Source organism: Chelonoidis abingdonii, unplaced genomic scaffold (genome assembly GCF_003597395.2).
Source record: "Chelonoidis abingdonii isolate Lonesome George unplaced genomic scaffold, CheloAbing_2.0 scaffold0981, whole genome shotgun sequence".
Lineage (NCBI taxonomy): Eukaryota > Metazoa > Chordata > Testudines > Testudinidae > Chelonoidis > Chelonoidis abingdonii.
Window position 1 is genome coordinate 1 of NW_027425242.1, and position 6,368 is coordinate 6,368.

The 6,368-nt window shown below is 45.7% G+C and overlaps 1 pseudogene; it reads left to right on the forward strand.

Annotated features, from left to right (window-relative positions):
• The first annotated feature begins 1,298 nt into the window (after positions 1 to 1,298).
• LOC142046062 (olfactory receptor 10A7-like) lies at positions 1,299 to 2,237 on the forward strand (annotated as a pseudogene).
• The last annotated feature ends 4,131 nt before the right edge of the window (positions 2,238 to 6,368 follow it).

A 6,368-nucleotide genomic window follows, 5' to 3' on the forward strand; every position in this document is an offset into this window, starting at 1 on the left:
CCCTCTCCCCTCCCAACAGGGCTGAACTGCCACACTGCTGAGCGTGGCTGGGAACATTGAGTTCCAGCTGTTCTGTTGCACTCGGGATGCTACACAAAATCCAGACCCAGACACTGTCTCTTTTCAGCTGGGCTGCAGAGTGTGGCTGTGGTAGAGGGTGTCTCAGGGTGCCAAGGAGGAGAGGAAAGGGAGAAGAGTCTGTATGTGCCTGCTCTGGGCATTCCCTTTGTGCACGGGGCAGGGCACTGAGTGGAGGGAGTTTCCCAGCTGCTAGTCAAGTTCCTGCTCTCAGTGTCTCAGGCATTAGCATGAGGAGAGCATGTTCACGCCCTGCTCTGCTGGTGCTGACATGCAGGCTCCTGAGCTGCACCTGCTGACTCAGAGCTGGGGGAAGAGAGGAAAGAGCGTCTTTTCTTTTCCCATGTAATGCTCAGATACTCCAATTTTGCTCAGTCTGTAACCAGCACAGTTCCATTGTTCTGGGTATTTGGGAATATTCACTGAGTGAAGGCTGATTAAGGACCTTAGACCCTGCAGTGTACTACTAGGAAAACAACTGAACTACAAAGGCTCTGTCTGTCTGTCTACTCAGAATTTACAGCTCCTGGTTCTGACCTCACCTGGGCAGCTGTAAAATGGGAGGATCTCCGGCAGAAGTTAATATTGCAAAAAACAGTTTGGGAGATCAGAATTAGATCTCAGATTTATTCATGTGAGGAAAGTCTGTGAGATCATTCTTGTTAAAGCCATTCCTTTACTCTCTCTTAGCGCCGCTGAGCATTTTTAGTGTGGGCTAAAACTTCCCAGTGGCTATCATCCTTTGAGGAACACCAAATCCTTTGTGACTCTGCAGATCTTGAATTAAGGTCCTGATTTAGCAAAGCCTTCAGGACCAGATTTTTAAAGCTATTTAGAGGTTGCTAAGCTCAGTGTTGCAACAACACTCAACTGATTGAGGAGCCCAAATTCCATTTTCAAAAGGGATTTAGGCATGGAGGAGTCTAAATCCTATTGGCTGTCAATAGACTGTAGACTCCTCATTGCCTAAATCTGGGAAAATGAGATTTAGGCTTGGGCATTGTGATGCTGTGTGCTGCAGCACCTAAATAACTTTAAATATCTGGTCTTAAGGCACATTGCTTGCCTAAGTATTTTGAAAATCCAATAGGTGCCTATCTGCAACTTTTGGTGCCTAAATGTCTCTGGATCTCTGTCCTTCTGCACTTGATTAAGTTGATGGGATCTTTCTGCCTTTCAAAGTACTGTCTTTGAGTTTTAGTATTTTTCTTTGTACCTAGATGAACCTCATAGACAAAGCAGAAGAGGATAATCGAACGATCATCACAGAATTCATCCTCTTGGGATTTGGGAATCTCCATGAACTGCAGATCCTCCTCTTCCTGGTTTTCCTTGTGATCTACATTGTGACCATGTCTGGGAACATCCTAATCATTGCGCTAGTTGTGGCTGATCAACATCTTCACACCCCCATGTACTTCTTTCTGGGGAACTTGTCCTGCCTGGAGACCTGCTATATCTCCACCATCCTGCCCAGGTTACTGATCAGTCTCCTGACTGGAAACAGAATTATTTCTGTCAGTGCCTGTTTTGCACAGTTTTATTGCTTTGGTTCTCTGGCAGCTACAGAATGTTATCTCTTAGCACGATGTCTTATGATCGGTATTTAGCGATATGCAAACCCCTGCGTTATGCAGTCCTGATGAACCGCAAGTTGTGCCTCCAGCTAGCAGCGGGGTCTTGGATAAGCGGATTTCTAACTTGTGTAATAATTATGTGTTTTATGTCTAGAATTAACATTCTGTGGCCCCAGTGATATTGACCATTTCTTTTGTGATTTTTCTCCAATGCGAAAACTCTCCTGAGGTGACACCAGCATGATCACACTGGTTAGTTTCATACGCGCCTCCCTAGACCAGCCTTGCCCATTTCTATTAACTGTGACATCCTATGTTTGTATCATTGCTACTATCCTGAGAATCCCTTCCACCACCGGAAGGCAAAAGGCCTTTTCCACCTGCTCCTCTCACCTCATTGTGTTACACTTTTCTATGGGACCCTAATGACTGTGTATCTGCTACCAAAAAACCAATACACTGAAAGCCCTGAACAAAGTCTTCTCTGTCTTCTACACAGTCCTGACTCCCATGCTCAACCCCCTCATCTACAGCCTGCGAAACAAAGAGGTGAAGGAGGCCCTGAGAAAAGTCATCCGTTAATATATGTTGCTCAAATCAATTCAGATGGAGTCACTGATCTGTGAAGGAATCCATCCAGCTTAACGAGCAAGAAAGTTTACATCTAGTAGGGTCCAAGCTCACTACAATGGGAACTGCTCCGGGGACCGTAAGGACATGCTACACTTGGGTTGATGACATTCCATTTGTGGCTAAAGCTGATACTTGCTACTGCCTTAATTGGAAACCTGACTGTCTTGCGCTCTACACTCCACATGTTGACATTTGAGATTTCGGATACATGTTTCATCTTTTTCTCTGCTCTCTCTGAATTGGGAAAATACCACATTCTACTTGGCACTGGCCTCAGATACCTGTGGGTGGAATTAGTTGGTTCAAACATTTTCTCTCTCCCTGATGTCCTGGATTCCGAAAAGCTCCATAACTTTATATCTGGGAAGATTGTACAGGTCTTCCCATTTGTTGTACTGTGTGTCATCTTGCAGTTGGTAAAAAGGGGTGTAAGCGTGTGCCTATAGTGCAATGTAAGCCTAGGGTGTGTGGGACTTGAACCTGTAGGCTCAGTGAGTGTAAACCTAGGCTTGAGCGTCCACACTGAATATTAACACTAGGTTTAGAATTTCTGGATCTGGGCCTCACACCAGTGCTCAGGCATCTATGCTCCACTATGCAGACTTACGTCAAACTAGCCTTTGCCAGGTCTTTCAGCTGGCTAAAGAGAGAGGCTCTCCACCCCCTAGGATACTTGAAAGAAACTAGAACGAAGGACAGTGACTGCAAGGGATGTGAGCGATTGCTGGACCTAGGCTAAAATGAGATTAGTCTGTAAAAGGGAGCATTCTGGAACTGGTCAGTATCTTATCTGTATTCAGTTTGATTAGACATAGATTTTCAGATTTTTTTTATTTTGCTTGGTGACTTACTTTGTTCTGTCTGTTACTAGTTGAACCACTTAAATCCTACTCCTACTATTGAATAAAATCACTTTTTACTTATTAATTAACTCAGAGTATGTATTAATACCTGGGGAGCAAAACAACTGTGCATATCTCTCTTCAGTGTTATAAAGGTGAACAGTGTATGAGTTTACCCTGCATAAGCTTTATACAGGGTTAAAATGATTTATTTGGGTTTAGACCCCATTGGAAGTTGGCATCTGTGAGCTGTTTCAGGTAAACTTTCAGCTTTGGGGCAAGTAATTTCAGACTCTGAGTCTTTGTTGGAGCAGACGGGAATGTCTGGTTCAGCAAGACAGATGATGGAGTCCTGAGCTGTCAGGGAAAGCAGAGGGAAGTAGTCTGGGAACTCAGGTTGCAGCTCCAGGGGGGTTTCTGTGATCCAACCCATCACAGTCAGCATTTGAAGTACTTGTCTTGCTTGTGCTTTCACTCCTGTTTCACGCAGTGCGCAGAACTTCCATCCATGATTCACTGGTGGACGTTTCGGGGGCATTTTTTTGACCTTCAGAAAGAAAGCACCTGTTGGAGGAGGAGGAGGATATACAGAGACCTGGCAGACTCGAACAGGTTGATACTGCTTATGGCTTTTGGGAGAGCTGCTGATGCCCCCTTTGTAGACCCGTGATTCTGCAGCAGAGCCACAAGCACGGACTGGTGGGATCCCATCGTCATGCAGACATAGGTGACAAGAACTTGCTAATGAAGAAAGTTACATTTCCGGAACCTTCTTAACAGCTTGCCTGGACCCTTCAGCACCATGACACATACGCGAGGAAAGCCATTCCTGTTCAAAAGTACTTTGCTATACCCCAGAGTCCTACGGGTCTATTGCTTACCAGTTTGGGGTTGGAAAGTCAACTGGAAGGTGAAGCAGTGGCTGAGGTTTCTGAGGTAGTCAGGTGTGTGGTTTATCCAAAGGTGGGGGCCTAAACAATATCCCCAGTAAAGTGCTGGCTTGGAGAGAATGGGGTTTCCCCCCTGCACTGGGTCCATGATTGTATGTATTCAAGGAGCCAGAGTACAGACACTGCAAAAGGTACTACTCCATGGGTATGCAGGCCCTTGGGGACCACAGAGGCAAAGTTATGGACGCCAACGTGGGCTGCTCTGGAAAAGTTCATGATGCCAGAGTTTTCCATCAGTTGGCCATCTACCTTCATGGACAGGCCTGAACACTATTCCAAATGACAACGTCGTCAATGGAATAACTGTTTCCATGGTTATTCTAAGGGATCCATGTACCCCTTTTCGCCTGGCGTATGAAAACGTATCCTGATCAGGACCATGGCAAAAAGAAAAGCTTAATTATATTCCCCGCAGGTGTAGAATGGTGGTTGAATGTGCGTTTGTCAGATTGAAATCCTCAAGCCTAAGTGTGAGTTTGGGCTTACATTGCAGTGTAGACACTCCCTACGACCCAGTGCATCAGCACCAAAACAGATTAGTGGCTATCAGAATAAAACAAATGATGTGAATGGTTTCAGTTGACACAACCTCTTTGCTACAGCAACAATAACAACAAAATCAATGTCAAACAAAAAAGCAGTAGGTAGGCATGGAGGAAATGCTACTCATGACACATGCCAGCTCCTTTCACCCTGAAGCACATTGGGTAAAATTTCCAAAAGTGTCTAGCTGACTTAGAAGCATAAATCTCATTGACTCTCTATGAGACAGAGATTCCCTCATCCTTAGGTCCTTCTGAAGGGGGAAACTTAAGCTCTGAAGTCACTTTCGTGCTTTTGAAAATTCTACCCATTGAACAGTACTTTAATCCTTATGTCACTGATCCTAATGAATACACAGGAACTCACTGAAGGCATGACAGTAGTTGTGCCACTGAGTGTCGTCTACACGGCAGCAGAAGGTGAGCCTCAGAAATTTGGACTGAGTTGGCAGAAGGATTTGGCTGAGCACAGGTTGGTACGTGAGAGAAGAGAGAGAGAGAAAACACACAGAACAGAGAGAGAGGAAGCTTGAGGGGAAAAAAACAAGGAAGGCAAACAGTAGCCCAGTGCAAGCCTTGAAAAAGTGACTGTTTAGATTGAATGAGGTGGCTAATGAGACTTGGGGGGGTAAGCAAAGAAGCTTCTCCTTTTGTTCTTGGCTCCTCATGCATTCAGAGAAGTCGGACTTTGTACATTCCTTGTCAATAAACGAGATTGGATCAAAGAAAGTATCAGACTCCATCAATTTCTACTTCCAGCTGGGACATCCCCATGGCTCCAAACTGTGACTAGCCATTCGGGTCAAAAACGAGTAACAATATACAGTTTCTACCTGGCATGGAGATACACATTCTGTTTGGGGAGGTTTGAATCCTAATACTCTCAGCATCTACTCAGGGTTGTCTTGTTTTTGCAGCAGAATAGCTGAGAGTGTGTGAGTGTTTGGGTCTCTATCTGGTTCCTAGAGAAAAACAACCTGCTGGTTAGAGTAATAGGAATTATCATCATTGCCATGATAACTCTAGTTATTCTTTTTAGCCATACAAATGTCCAGTCCCTCTTTGATGACGACAGTCTAATCACACATCGTGGAAAAAGGTATTTATTGGTTCAGAATTTGCCATCTTTTAATTTTATTGTATGTCCCTGTGACATTTCTTGCAGTGCCCGGAATTGTGCGGCACCCACTGACACCTCCCCTTAGCATGGGGAAGCCAAGTCTGTGCCTGCCAGGGGTCAGCTCCCTGAATATTATTGTGATTTTTGGTGTAAGCGACCATCTATCACAAAGGCAGGCTTACTTGGGTGTTAAGACAGACTGGAGTGTCCAAGGGGACTGTCTGTGACTCCATGTTAAGGTGATTGTTGTCAGCAGCAGCTCTAGGAACCAGCAAAGCAAGCACCTGCTTGGGGCAGCTCATTTGCAGGGGCAGCATGGGCTAAAAGGGGGCTCTGGGAGCTGTAGTTCCCTGGTTAGCTCCCTGCTTATAGAGCCAGCCCTGGAGCAGGAAAGAACTACATTTCCCAGCATTCCCTTGGCAACTACCAGCTGGAAAGGCAGGAGGGCAGCTTGCTGTGAGTGGAGAGTTGCACTGTGAATGGCAGGGGTGCCATGTTTTAACATTCAAAACACAGGACACTCCAGGGGGAGGGAAGCCCCACCCTGCCCCATCCACTCCCTCCGACTGCCCCCCACAGAAACCCCAACCCATCCAACTCCCCCCCCTGCTCCCTGTCCCCTGATC